The sequence below is a fragment of the Malaclemys terrapin genome, chromosome 4 (genome assembly GCF_027887155.1).
Source record: "Malaclemys terrapin pileata isolate rMalTer1 chromosome 4, rMalTer1.hap1, whole genome shotgun sequence".
Taxonomy (NCBI): Eukaryota; Metazoa; Chordata; order Testudines; family Emydidae; genus Malaclemys; species Malaclemys terrapin.
In genome coordinates, this window is record NC_071508.1 from 59499238 (window position 1) to 59514495 (window position 15258).

Genomic DNA, 15258 nt, shown 5'->3' on the forward strand with positions numbered 1-15258 from the left:
ACTGCTTGACAGCAGTGGAATCAATTAATTATGCTCAAAGAAAGCTGCATTACCCTGCTTATTACTGTCTAAATACAATAGTCACAGACAGGTGAACAATATCTCTCTTGCTATAAAGAATATTTTAAATTACTAACATACCTTATTCCTGTCCAATGATTTGTTTCAGATTTCAGGTAACTGCGCCTTGAGTTTGTCACAATCATTCTTCCTGACTAAAAGGTAATACTGTGACTGAATTTCTAGATATCTTACACTCAGTCAGCCCCTTATCAGCTAGGAATGTTGACAAAGTACATTCCAAACAGTCACATGTTTGCTGTTAGCCTGTCACCTGCATGCTGGATTTTCTCTCCTGTTTGAGCTTTGGCCCTAAAGAGTTTCAAGTACCAAATGAATAAAGCAGGATACAAACCAAATGTGTTAAGATTAATCAGCATATTTTTTCATTTAACTAGGAAGGTGGGCTGGTTTCTCTCGGGTGTATAAAGATGAGCTGGTGGGAAATGTTACAGTTTGGAAATATTTTCATGAGGCTACTATTATATTGCTCCATTATATCTGCTGTTAAGAAACCAATGTCAACTTCTAATTATTCCTTTAAAAAAAAAATTGAACAGGCAATCCTACATTCAATCCAGACCGTTCTTTTTTTCCCTTGGTATTTGATTTAGTATTTCACTTGAGCAATTTTAGTTCTCAAGAAACTTTATTGCTTATATCACCCGCAAAACAAAGAAGACATAGCAGATATGGGAATATAATCTGAAACATTAATCTTAAAAATAGCAAAGTTCCTGTAGTCCATTGTCTGTAGCCATAGACCACTGAACAAAATGCCTTCCCTTCCCAGTGAATTCTCAGAAGAGACCCACTGATCACAGCTGCTGCTCTTACAATGTCAACTCCTCCACTTTCAAAACAGATCAAGGAAGAGATCCACATGAATGCCTTACCTAATATATAATGAATGGAAACCACATTGCTATTACCCTGTGCAATTCTGGCTATGTACTAATCTATATTCAGAAACATTAAATTTGCTTTTACAAGCTCAAATACTCTTTTAATCCCATATCAAACATTAAACAGACTTGCCACAATACATTTCTAAATCTACTAGGATCAGTGTGCTCCAGGCTCTTATTTATACCTCCGGCAGTTAAGAGACCAATGTTGTCATCTAATTCCAGAAGTGGAAGAGAAACAAAAAGCCACAGATCCTGCTGGGGTTGGGGAGAGAAGGGAGTGCTTGCTTTATGTCATGTTTGTCTTCTCTAGGGCTGAGAAGATGGTCATTCTTGGCAGCATTGTTCTATTACATGTTCTGAAGCAAACCTGTTGTGATGTTTTGGGATGGCACCCAGCTAAAATGTCTGTGAACTGCAGGGCCAGCGCTTCCAGTAGGCGACCCTAGGCCATCGCCTAGGGTGGCAGGATTTGGGGGGAGGCATTTTGCCATCCCTGGCAGCAATTCAGCGGTGGGGGTCCTTCCGCTCCGCGTCTTTGGGGCGCTTCGGCGGCGGGCCCTTCACTCACTCCGGGACCCGCCGCTGAAGCACCCTGAAGACGCAGCATGGAAGGACCCCCCACCGTCGAATGCTCAGAGGAGGAGCACTGCCGCTTAGGAAGGCGAAAACCCTGGCGCCGCTCTTGGTGAACTGTGCTCCTATTGGAGCCATGTTGCCATATGAGATCGGAGAAAGGGGGGAAAAAAGCAGTACAGAGATTCAGGAACTCTATATGCATGACTCTAGCCTCCAGCAAATCTGCAGGGGGGAGAAGGGGGCATCAGTTCTGAGGACAAATCCCTCTGAAATGGAGCACATCAAAATTAAATTTAAAGTGGGAAGTTTTAATAAAAACTGGGAATTGTTTAAGGATATCCTACTGGATGTCCAAAAAGCCACAAGTCCACAGACAGTGTAAAAAATTACATTGAGCAAGAAAGAGGCTTGGTTAAGAGGATTATATATCTAAATAAATAAAAAGAGAAAACAGTGGAAGTAAATGGCAATGAATACAAGTTACAAGTTAAAAAAACTATGCTATTGATAAGGGAAACCAAAGAAATCAATGAAATATAAATGGTCAATAGGGGTAAAGATAATAAGGTGGCATTTTAAAACATATTAGCAACAAGAAAAATGCTACGTCAGGTATAGGTCCATTGTTAGATGCAGATGGTAAAACTATGCATAGTGATATAAAAAAGGAGAAATATTCAATAAATGCATCTATTCTGCATTTAGAACAAAGCAGGAGGATGTATCCATCCTGTATGATGTTGTGGATGGAACAGAAAGTTTACTATCTGTGACAAAGAAAGATGTGAGGCAGAATCTGCTAAAATTAAACATTTTGAAATCAATAGGCCCAGATAATTTACACCCAGGAGTCTTAAAGGAACTAACTCAGGAGTTCTCCAAACCACTGATGATAAAAAATAACAAACCTTGGAAAACTAGGGAAATTCCCAAAGGGTAGGAGGACTGCTACTGCAGTTCCAATATTTAAAAAAAAGAGTAAAAGAGATAGGATGACCAGATGTCCTGATTTTATAGGGACAGTCCTAATATTCGGGGTTTGTCTTATGTAGGCCACTATTACCCCCACCCCATTCTGATTTTTCACACTTGCTATCTGGTCACTCTAAAATGGGATGACCCAGGGGACTAAAGACCAGTTAGCATGATATTAATCCCAGGTAAAATAATGGAATGGTTAATTTGTGATTCTATCAGCAAAGAATTAGAGGCTAAAAAAAATAACAAATGCCAGTCAGCTTCGTTTCATGGAAGGAAGGTCTTGTTGAACAAACTTTTTTTTTTTTTTTTTTTGGACAGGCTTACAGATCTGGTTGATAAAGGCAACTGTGTTAATGCAGTATAGCTGGATTCTTCCAATGCATTTGACTTAATACCACATGGCATTTTGATTTAAAAACTTACATTATATGGAGTTAACAGTGCACACATTAAAGGGATTAAAAACTTGCTCTACCAAACAGATCTCAAAATGTAGTTGTTAATGGGGAGATATCAATGAGTAGGACTGTTTCTAACAGAGTCCCCAAGGGATCAGTTCTTGGTCCAACACTATTTAATATTTTCATCTGCACTCTAGACAATGATGTAAAATCTTTGCTGGTGAAGTTTGCAGAAGATAAAAAAACGGTGGGATAATAAATAGCAAGGACAGGCTACTGTTACATAGCGATCTGAATCACCTGGTTAAATTATCATAATCCAGCAAAATGCATTTTAAATACAGCCAGAGGCAAAAGATAATACATTCAGAAACTAAGAGTACAGATTATGTGAGGTTTAATGAGCTCAGTTTATTCAGTTTATCAAAAAAGAGGTTGAGAGGTGACTTGATTACTGTGTATCCAATAGATCCCTGTAAGAGGAGGTATTTCAACCTTGCTGATAAAGGCATAACAAGATCCAATGGCTGGAAGTTGAAGTTAAACAAATTCAACCTTGAAATAAGACATTTCCTACCAATGAACATTGGAACAGCTTACCAGGGGAGATGGTGGACTCACCATTGCTTGGAGGCTTTAGGAGCAGATTAAATATCTTTCTAAAGGATTTGCTTTAACCAAGTTTCTGAGAGAAATTCTACAACCTGTGTGTGCAGGAGATCAAACTAGATGATCATGATGGTCTCTTATGGCCTTTGACTCTGCAAATCTATGAGTCCCCATATTCATTCCTTTCCTTCATGGGCTATGGGTAGAATGGGATTGCCTGTATAGTCCCTTAAGATGCTCATAACACATGAAGCTCTGCATTAAGATAATGGTTATAATCAGATCTCATGCTTCAGGGCTCCAGTCAGTTGCCTACAGGAGTCTGGAAGGAATTCTGCCCCCAATCCACACTTGGTAGGTGAATGCTGGATATTTTGTTCCCACAACTGGACCAGTGCTCTGAGGCCTCTATATAGATGCCTAGCTAGTGGGTCTTGCTTACATTCTCAGGTCAGATTGACTACCAGATTTGGGTTTGGGAAGGAAGTTCCCCCTCAAAGTGGCTGGACCTTGGGGCTGTAAGAACCCATGGACCTAGAACTGGGGTCTGCAGGCAGATGCTGCTTTCTCATTGCCACCAGGGCCTAGGCTAAATTACCCCCGAGAGGTACTGAGAAGCTAAACCCTGCAGCATGTCCCATTCTGAGGGGCCTGAGCAACAGTGATCTGTGATTCCCTGATTGGCTGGCACTCCCCATATAAACCAGGAAGCCATTTCTGGGCATTGTCTGAGCAATGCAGCCTCTGGTGTGCTTCTGCCTTAGACCCCGCCTCATCACTCCTTGCTGCGACTTGCTTCCCAGCTCTCAACCTAGGCTTGGCTCCAGACTCCGATCTCTGGTTTGCTATCTTTGGCTTACAACCATTGGCGGCCCTGGTGAAATACCCTGACCCAGCCCAACCCCACTTTTCACCTAATGCTTTCAACCTGAAACAGACTTGGACCTGCGGTTTTGAACTGGCCAGGCCCTAGATTGGTCTTTGACCTTCAGCCCTGATACTGAGCAGCTCACTCTCTGCCATAGGCCACCTACCACGAGCCCTGACAAGGTTTCTTCACCTTCCTTTCTGTAGCACAGTTTGCCTGCTGAGATCACCAATTTCCTGCCATTACAGGGGCCCGGAGATTGGTGCCACCTTGGTCTCTCCCTATGGCACACCTTTTAGTTTTTGAGCTAACTGAAGTCTTTTATCTTAATAGAGGGGTATCTTGGTGAAAATTAAAGACCTGTGATATAAAGGGGGTCAGACTAGATATTCTCAAGGTCTCTCCTGGTCTTAAACTCTAGTGGCTTCTGCAGGTATGGAAGAAAAGAAAGGGGCATACTGTCCAGTAACTGACCCTTTCCCTGATCAGTTTTTAACATTAGTTAAAGACAGCACTCACTGATCTGGTTTTGATAGTGCCTGTTTATAATGCACTTTATAAAACAAAGGCAATTTAGCCCTTAAGATGAAAATCAACCCAAACCCAACAGCCTCTGAAGATATTATTAAAACAGGCCTATTCAGCACAGACACTCAGCCTTTCAGACATCTCAAGAATTCAGATGCTGGGCTCCGCTAGACATTTGCCCAGTCTATTCAAAGAAAATTAGCCAAACAGGCCAGCTCCATGGATGGGAGTTGTGGGTCAGGGAGCCCATGTAAACTCTCTCTCTTCACCACCTCACGCATTACAATTAGCCTGTCCTCCACCCCCTACTTCCAATGCTTAACCCTCCTACTGCTTGGGTTGGGCAGGCCTTAGAAGTTACATATATCCTTGGAGACTGGGGGGAAGCGGGCCAGGACCAAGATACTGGCAGGTTTTGAACGTGAAAATGCCCTAGGCATCCAAAACCCCATGTCTGCAGATAGGGAGTGATAAGGGGGTGTGATAGGGTGACTAGATAGCAAGTATGAAAAATCGGGACGGGGATGGGGGGATAATAGGTGCCTATATAAGAAAGAGCCCCCAAAATTGGAACTGTCCCTATAAAATCAGGACATCTGGTCACCCTAGGGTGTGGTGCGTCTCATCAGTAGAGTGGGAATGTGCTGAAAAGGAAAATCGGCCCATTTGAGCAAAAGGCAGCAGCCCTTTTACATGTGGTGGGAAATGACTGTAGAAACATGAACAGGCATCTCCAACCGTTGGTTCTCAGCCATTTGGTCAAGACCAAGTGACACTCCCTGGATGACAAGCCCAACACAAATGATGTACATTATAGCATATTTGGACCAAGCAGCAATAGAAACAAGCAGCTTGTCTCTTTGGCAGAAGGAGAAACAATTTTGATTTTGGAACTAAAACTCTTAAGTGCTTATTTGGAATTCTCCATGTGGAAGCATCAGTGCGTAGCCAGGACACAAGACTTTTAACTTGCAAAGGACATCAAACAGTTTTTTTAATCCTTTCCTCTTTTCTAAGCCAGCATGATTAAGCCAGGCTCCTATTACATATGCTGGATGAAAACATAACTCCTTGAGCAGGTGCAGGAGACTTTGGAGCCTTTCCCAATTGCAGGTCATACTATACCATAGCTCTATAGCACATTCGGCCTTCCTGGTATACCGTTCAAGCAATAACTGGCTCTCTTCTCTTAGTTTACATAAAGAAAGTATCACCAGTGCTTGGACAGAAGTTACTATTTACTTGTTCATTCATAGACATTTGCACATCCTTGGCAATTTCAAACATTCTTTGACACATACTGAAATACACTTTCAGACACAGTCACAAAGGAGCTACAATTTACATTTGAGGTTTCATTAAATTTACTTAAAATAAAAATGCAGAATATAGGAAATTTAAATACTTAGCCTTGGTGTAAAATTAACTAAAGCAAAACTCCTGTTATGGACATCCAAAACCAGCAGGTCTGCTCCAGCTAGGGAAAGGTATGTCAATATGGAAAATGTGAACTTGGAAAATGTTTGATGAGACTAATGCAAAAATTTCTGCTAGTACTCTGACTTACCAGCTCAGGCTTGCAGTATTTCGCCTGACAGGTTTCCATGTACTACTGAAATTATGAAATATATAATAAGTGACATGATAAAATGGACTGGCTTCACACACTCTAGTGTTTTACAGTTTATTTTTTTATTTTAAAAAACTGGGCAAAGGCTTACCTACAGTATTTTATTATAACCTGGCAGGGAATGACACCTTGTTTCTAGATCTGTTTTGATTCTAGATTCACTATGCGCTAACTGAGAAATAAGAAGTCAGTCTTTTGGAATTAGAAACACTTAATACAATAACATTTATATAAATCCTGTACCTAGTGCCATGATTATTAATTATACTGTATCATTATTATAGTATATCAGGCAGCAGTGTGACCCTTCCTCCAACTAAGGGCACATCTTCACTACCCGCTGGATCGGCGGGTAGCAATCGATCTGTTGGGGATCGACTTACCGCGTCTAGTGAAGATGCGATAAAATTGATCCCTGATGGCTCTGCCGTTGACTCTGGAAATCCACCGCGGCAAGAGGTGGAAGCGGAGTTGACGGCGGCGCGGCAGCGCTCGACTCGCCGCCGTCTTCACAGCCAGGTAAGTCAACCTAAAATACGCAACTTCAGCTACGCTATTCACTTAGCAGAAGTTGCGTATCTTAGATCGACCCCCTGCCCCCCTCCCCCGTAGTGTAGACCTAGCCTAAGTGAGAGAGTGCAGGCTGGGTTATTTTCCTCTTAAAACATTCACTCCAGTGTTGAATAGGAAATAAAACAACTTCAGCATTTACTCAGATTGTAAACAAAACCTATCAGCATATGTATCCTGTTTTATTTATGTGTATATGAGCTACAATATTTAGGTTTTTTAAGCTATTCAGTACTAGAAAGATGATAAAATCTGAAAATATATTTAGCTGGAACCAAAGTCGAAGTGCACCTCCATAGGCAATGTTATGCTTTTGACCTCAATTATAAGATACTGTTATCTTTATTGGGGGAGATATTGTGTTGTCTTACAGATATGACAGGCCAGATTAACCAAATACATTTTGTACAGATTGAATATCTGAACGACAGCTGTAAGCAAGAATACTTTAGGTCTATACTGTTTCTATACAATTCCAGTAAGATCTCCAAATCCAGTATTGGATATCCAGAAACAGAGATTTTTATCATGGCTATCTCTATCTCACACTTGTGGCACCACTAGTTTTTATCTAGTTTTCATGATCTAATAAAATAAATCCCTCCTTATTCAGCCCTTGATAGATAACAATTCCTTCAACAAAAGCCTCCTCTCACACACAGCAAATTACTTTTAAACCTCAATATCTGTAAAATTAGAGCAGTGCATCATACTATATCAATAGGAAGAGCTGGAAATTGCAGTGGCAAAATCAGATGATATATAAAATGAAGAATTGTCAGCAAGCGGAGCTTTAGGCACAAGGGGAAAAGAACTTTTACACATTTGTCAGCTGCTTATTGCAAGGGGAAAAGACACTAGACGACAGCTGAGGCTTTGATACATAGGATTTGTCCTGTTCCATTATTCAAAATCCTTCTAAAGGCAAATGTGCAATTGCTATTCCCCAATGGGTTCTTGAAAACACACAGAACAGTCCCCGCTACAAGTCCTATGAACTAATGAAGAGGAGGTATTCCAAATGGGGAGGGGGAGAACTCTGTATTTTTATTATAGACACCCCAATCCTAGCTCTGACCACTGTGAATCCCCCTGCCCAATTCCTGGCAGGAATTCTGAGAGGTGGTCATGTTGAGACTGTGGGACAGCACTGCTGACTAGAACATGGGTGCAAATAACTGTGGAAAAGCAGAATCAATGTTTCCTTTTTGGGCAAACATCTGAAGAGAGCCAGTTTGGCCCCATTGATTGTAAGATTACTTCTAACTTGTGGCTTTTGTTTGCACTGTGTTAATTTTTCCCTATCTTTGCTGAATAGCTAGTACAGTAAATAATTGTAATGTTAGTTTCTGAAGATTTATCATTTCCATGCAGGACAAACCTAGAATAAATCATATCTGTATTGGGTACTAGAGTATCCACATCAAGCCCTGGCTATTTATATGGGGGAGCCAATGCTGTCTGACATTCAGCAATAGCTGAAATGTAAAGATACTCCTACCACTCCTCTCCCCTGACCACACTTCTTAAGGGCTGTTAGAAGAGTTGATATAGCAGCTCTATACCTACACAGGGGGAATTCCCAGCTGGACAAATCTGCCGGCTTTTGAGCCACTTTGTGCTCGGAGATCAATGAAAAGGAGTCATAGTGCATCTCAGAACTGGGTCCTATGTTTCTAAGTACAAAAGTGCTATTCAGAAAAGGTATTCCAGCATTGTGTTTTAAGTCAAAATAGATGAATGAAAATGAATGCAAAACAAAGGGTTTCTTTTACTCTCCAAAGTCTCTCTGCAGGTCAGTTTTCAATGTTATGTGTGCTAATTCCACTTGGTGCTAGGGAGATCAAACTATATTTAGATCCATGATGACTCTCAACAGTTAAGTTCTACAGTCAAGTTGTTTCCGGATAAACGTATCAGTCTCAATTGGCACTACACAGAAGAGTGTCTATCCTCATCCCAATGTGGGAGAGTCAGCTGCAGATGAAAATTTATAGAAATGTATAGAAGTTTGTTTTTTTCCTTAAATCAGCCAAATTCTTCAAACCAAGTATAGATATTGTATGCAACTCACTTAAAAGGGCACTGATTAAGCTAAAATAAATTATTTTTGCAAAAATAGAATTCCTTTACCTATGTTACTGCTAACACCTTAGATCACTAAAATAAAACAAGAATTTTGAACCTTTAATTTACTTTACACTATTTATGCACTTCACTTATTTGCATTTCTCTCAGCTTGACCAATGAAAACTGACTGGTCATTTTATAACTTTAGTTTATAGTTTACAGATTATTAGGCCAAAAGAGACCACTGTGATCATCTAGTCTGGCCTCCTGTATAACACAGGCTTTAGAACTTTCCTGCATTAATTCCTGTTTGAACAAAAGCATATCTTTCAGAAAAACAGTTAATTTCACTTTCAGATCCTCATGCACTAATACAACTCAGTGTCTGAGTTGTGAACAGGGTAGTGTTTACTTGATAAAAAATATTTCTGTAAAAATTTTATAAATAAGTTTGAGGAAAACATTATTGGCATCAAGTTTGGTAAAAGCTGTTTTACAAAATCCATATTTTGGGCCAGATTGACCACACCGTGTCCCTTACATTTCTGTACAAATAAGAATGAGCTATTACCAGTGGCCAATATTATAATTATATAAATCCTTTCCACCTATACAATGACACTTACCCAAATATCTCTGTGACATTGCGCCCCATATTCTTCACAGTGATACTATCATGATAGGATTATGGCATCATTATGATGCATTTTGTACAAGATAAGTCATGTGAGGTCTCATTGGAAAAGTTATGATTTGCTGAATATGACTGTCCTATTTGTATGCATGTATCATTTTTGTACCTGAAGTAATGAATATTGACTATGTATCTGTATTTCAAATGTAATTACACCTGGGTAATGCCCACTAGACAAGATGCTTTCAGTCTAGCTAGCTGGCTGGGAAGGGCCTATTCAGGGCAATGAGCCATTAGGGAGAACAATAGGCCTTAGGAGAGAAGCTTATCTCCCATTTGCTGAGCTTTCCTGAGAATGCTACAGAAAGCTTGTGAGTGATGGCTGCTATGACTCTGCAAGGACATGTGTCCAAGCCACATTATGCTGGACTCCATCTTGGGATGTCAGTATTTTTCCACAGACTGGTCTGGGAATCAAGCTTTGGAACAAAGGGTTCCCGCCATATGCAAAAGCTATATAAGGCAGGGAGTGACATCATCTGGGGTTCTTCACTCCCCACACAAGAAGATTCCTCAAAACACCTGAGGAACAAAGACTGAACTGGGGGAAGTGCTGGACCCAGGCTAAAGGGATTTCTAACCTATGTATGAAATGCCTGGGGGTTCCAAGCTGTAAAGTAAGTGCAGCTTGCCCCTTAAGAATCTGCAGCTTGCTTGTATCATCTCTTAGAATGAGAATCTGCTAATTCATACCCAGTCTAGTGTATTAAGCTTAGTTTGCATTTTTTGTTTATTTACTAGGTAATCTGCTTTGATCTGTTTGCTACCCCTTATAATAGTTTAAAATTTACCTTTTCTAGTTAATAAACTTGTTTTTGTTTTAATCTAAACCAGTGAGCTTTGACTGGAGTGCTTGGGGGGAAATCTCTGCTTAGTTACCACAAGTGTACCTTATTTTCTTCACATTGAGGGAGAGGCGGACCGGGTATTAAACTCATATATTGGCAAGATTTGACCAGGGCAGAACCATATTGCTCTGGGGTCCCAGGCTAGGAAGCTGGTGGTTAGAGAGCCTGCATGTAACTGCAGCTGGGTGTGTCCCTACCTGTATGAATGCTGGTGAAAGTGCAGGCTGGAGGGCTTTGCAGCTTGTCACAGCAGTACAGTGTGAGAGGGAGCCCAGGCTGGTGGGTCAGAGGGGTCAGTGGTACCCCAGTTCCAGGTGGCAACCCAGGGGGAACCCATCACAATCTCCAGGTGCTTTGCAAAGCAGTAATATCCCCATGTTATGGGCTGAGAATTCTGAAAAGTTCATCTCAGTTGCATTTAGAGAAGTGGGGAGCAGAGGAATTTGGCACCAAAAAACAAAAACCAAAAATTGGCACCAATTCATCAAAGTTAAGCACATGCAAATTTTAAATTTTGAAGTCAATGGGTCATAAACACATTTGTAAACTTAAGCTTGTTTTTTTTCTTTTGCTGTACTGGGGCCTAGTGGTTTGATGCAAAACCCAACTTAGTCAATGGAAAGACTCCCTTTGACTTTAATAGGCATGAATGGACCCTCATTAAAGAGCTCTTATTGGTAGATAAGTACTAGCTAAGAATTTATGGGCAGGCTATTCTATCTAATCTGTTGAATGGGATGTTTTTAATTAGTGTGGAAGCACCCAGAGTAATAAATAGGCACTTGTTACAAATCAAGAGTAGATGAAATAAAATAAATCAAATAATTTAAAAAATATATATAGTATTTCAGATTTTTCTACTCTTTTTTTTCCCTTACCATCTGGCAAATAGAGTTATCAAGTTTGCCAGAGTTGCATTTCTCAAAGTGAATAGGGTCAGGAAAATATTTCCACGTTTTCAAGAGTCAGCAGCTTTCTAATGGCCGATGTACAATGCTCCATGGTGAAGTGGTTTAAACTAACTACAGACATTTTACAATCTATGAAACTAGATTGTCACTCATGTTAAAAATCATGTTAGAATTATTCTCAGGTCAAGTGGATCCAAACATTCTTAGGGGAGAAATGCATCTTTGCAGAGCCTAACACACAAAAAAGCATTAGCAGTGCAGAATTTCATTTGGAGTTAGCAAAATGAAATGGTAACTAAATATGTATCATTTAGTTGACCAAGTCAAGCACAGTCAGCGGTTAATTTTTAATGTTGAAATTACTATCCGCTTTGTGATACGTCATTTGGTCCTTACACTACTGAAATATTTAGCAATAACTGTGGCACTATATCCAAAGTCATTTTACATCCATTCACCCATAATAATCTTAGATTTCATTTTGCAGTGTGTCAGATACAAATACAAAGCATTTCTAAATGACACAGACCTGTTCACCCACAGGCACAGAATCTCAATGCAGTTCTTACTGTATGAGTAAGTAATTACAAAAACAACAAGGAGTCCGGTGGCACCTTAAAGACTAACAGATTTATTTGGGCATAAGCTTTCGTGGGTAAAAAACCTCACTTCTTCAGATGCACCCAATTAACACAGCTTTATTCCGTCTTAACCTTGTCAAAACAATAGTCCTGTTCTAAGTTACAGAGAATGTTAAGCCCTACTTAATGAGCTACCTACATCTAATACACCCAATATATTTCCTGTGAAACTCAGTTCTGACTTACCCTCATGTCAGAGAAGGGTAGATTTGTCCCGCAGTGTTTGGAATCAGGGTCCTAGCAAGTCTAGAATTTGAAGTCTAATAAAAAAAGCCATGCAGGAATAGCTACACCTCTCTTCCTCTAGATTTGAAAATTGCACTGACACAGCTTTTGAGGCTGTTACTTCAAGAACTTTTTGTGCACCTGGGTTCTCAGTAGCATTTCTGTCTGTTATGCATTCAGCTAGTTCATTCTAAGGAACCACAACTAGTTACACCACATCCACTTATGTCAGACCGTTTGGGATATGTTTTAAAGTTACATAAGGTTACCATATGTCCGGATTTTCCCGGATGTGTCCGGCTTTTTGGGCTCCAAATCCCCATCCGGGGGGAAATCCCAAAAAGCCGGACATGTCCGGGAAAATCGGGACATGTGGGGCCGGCGGTGCGGGTGCTCGGGGGCTGGGCCGGCGGAGCGGTGCCAGGCCGGGGGCTCGGGAGCTGGGCGCTCGGGGGCCGGGCCAGGCCGGCGGTGCGGTGCCAGGCCGGGCGCTCCAGGGCCGGGCCGGGGGCTCGGGGGCTGGGCGCTCGGAGGACGGGCCGGCGGTGCGGTGCCGGGGGCTCAGGGGCCGGGCCGGCGGTGCGGTGCCGGATTGGGGGTTCGGGGGACGGGCTGGTGGTGCGGTGCCGGGGACCGGCGGTGCTGGGCGGGCCGGGGGCCTTGGGGTGCTCGGCTGGGGACCCGGGGGGGGGGGCGGGGACCGGCAGTGCTGGGCGGGCCGGGGGTGCTCGGCCGGGCCCGGGGCCGGCACCCCAGGGCCCGAGCCGACCCAGGCTGGAGATGCCGGGGGGGGCCAGACTGGGCCGCGCCTCCTCCCCCCACAGCCCCCTTACCTGCTTCAGGCCTCCCGGGAATCAAATGTTTGCGGGAAGCAGGGGAGGGGGCGGAGACTTTGGGGAAGGGGCGGAGTTGGGGCGTGGGCGGGGCTGGGGGCGGGGCCAGGGCCCCGTGGAGTGTCCTCCTTTTGGAGGCACAAAATATGGTAACCCTAAGTTACAGAAACATCAGCAGCTTCAGAAGCATCACTCCACACAGTCCTCCTTTAGTCTCAGGAACCTTGGGGTTCCCTGATCACAGGTTGAGAGAGAATAGAAGCCTTATGGTATGAGCTTGTGGCCTCACTAACTTTACTACTGCAAATGGTCTGTTTTTAGAGCCTTTCCATTCATTCTGATGGGTTCTGGGTCAGGCCCTTATTTTCATAAGTACAAACTTCATCTCTACAGGAATCATGGAATCACAACCAATCCTTTCCATAGTAAAGGATTAAAATAGACACTTACAAAAATGCAGGTGAGCAATGATGGGCATAAAACTTTCTGGTTATGTTATTATTTTGGATTTACACTCTGTGAACATAACTAAATTCCATGGCACCCTACATACTTACATCTATAGCAGATACTCCCGAAAAGGCTACAGCTATAATCGGTTTACATTTAAAAATAAATGAGTGGATTTAGTACTTTGTGACAGGTAGTCTCTATTTATTGATAGAGCTGAAATAGCATGGGCAACAGTCATAAAGCTTCTCCCTCATCACCTTGCCAATGTGCTTCAATCCTGGCCTGGAGGGACCAAATTGCATAGCCTTGTCTACTTTAGCAAACTTGGTAGTTGTAATTCATCACTGGGAGTATCCATGACAGAATTGGTATTGTTCCAGAAGTTGCAAGCTCTTCCGGGCAGGGATTTTTGTTTTGTTACATGTTTGAATAACGATGCTGTAGAGAGGACTTTTCTGGTCACTTTCCATTGTCCATCCCTACTCTACATTACTCCGGAAGATCTGAAACAGTCACAGTAGGGTTAGGCGACCCAGAAGTGAGAACATCCACAGCATCTAGGGGGAATTCTGGTTATGAATTTTGCCAATGAGAAAACAGTTGAGTCTCTGTTCCTATTCAGTTGCTGACCTTTGCTGAACAAAAATGCCAATTGTGAGGTTTGTTGCTTTAGTTTTATATGATGATACACTCGCGAGCCCTCTCATCGGCTTCACTACTCCTGCCCTTGTGAGCGGCAGTAGCTATGTCAGTGGGAGACACTCTCCCACCAACATAGCGCTGTCCACACCGGCGCTATTGGCAGTGTAACTTGTGCTTTATTCACCCCTCTTGAGCAACATAATTTAGGGGGGAGGGATAGCTCAGTGGTTTGAGCATTAGCCTGTTAAACCCAGGGTTGTGAGTTCAATCCTTGAGGGGGCCACTTAGAGATCTGGGGCAAAATCAGTACTTGGTCTTGCTAGTGAAGGCAGGGGGCTGGACTCGATGACCTTTCAAGGTCCCTTCCAGTTCTAGGAGATAGGATATCTCCATTAATTTTTTTTATACAGACATAAGCTGTAGTGCAGACATAGCCTTAGTGGAGAATGGCAGACACTCTCTTGGGTAGCGTTTGCTACATGAAGCATACTGTACCTGTGCTTCTTAGACTGTACTGGGTATTGCTTTGCTTTGGTATTCAAATCCAGCCCATAATACTCTGGTGCCTGGCAATCTTGGGAGACTACCCTTCCTCACATATCATGGGAGATGGAAAGTTCACTTGGGTCCTTTTTACTACCAATCTTTTGATTTCAGTGCTCAGGACTGAAAGTGAAGTGTTCTCAGAGTATGACTCTTAACTCTGGAATTCACATCCAAGTTCACTGAGCAGACCATGAGTTTGATGACTTTCAATGGATGATGTACACATTTATTTGTTCAGGCTTTTTCTTAATGCCTCACCAG

At 42.2% G+C, this 15258-nt stretch overlaps 1 protein-coding gene across 9 annotated transcripts in view; it reads right to left on the reverse strand.

The window, feature by feature from the left end:
• Positions 1-15258, reverse strand: part of PPFIBP2 (PPFIA binding protein 2) — a 189600-nt gene that overhangs the window by 98713 nt on the left and 75629 nt on the right. The window lies entirely within an intron of this gene.